Source organism: Etheostoma spectabile, chromosome 20 (assembly GCF_008692095.1).
Source record: "Etheostoma spectabile isolate EspeVRDwgs_2016 chromosome 20, UIUC_Espe_1.0, whole genome shotgun sequence".
Classification (NCBI taxonomy): Eukaryota; Metazoa; Chordata; class Actinopteri; order Perciformes; family Percidae; genus Etheostoma; species Etheostoma spectabile.
Window position 1 is genome coordinate 4,327,993 of NC_045752.1, and position 230 is coordinate 4,328,222.

Consider the following 230-nt stretch of genomic DNA (forward strand, 5'->3'; position numbering starts at 1 on the left):
GCCCCAAGCTCCAAAAGTCCTCCCTTCTAAGACACGTTGGGCCATCCAGAACAATGATTTCATTTGCTGGACGTGCTCTGTCCAGCACATAGGTCAGCTAGAAATAACCAAAAAATGCCCATTATGATTGGAAGCCCACCAACAAGCTGCTTTGCATGTCAACTATCCAGATTAGATTGGCACTCACCAGTTGTTCTTGCCGAGGACCTAACTTCTTAGACCACAGTGGA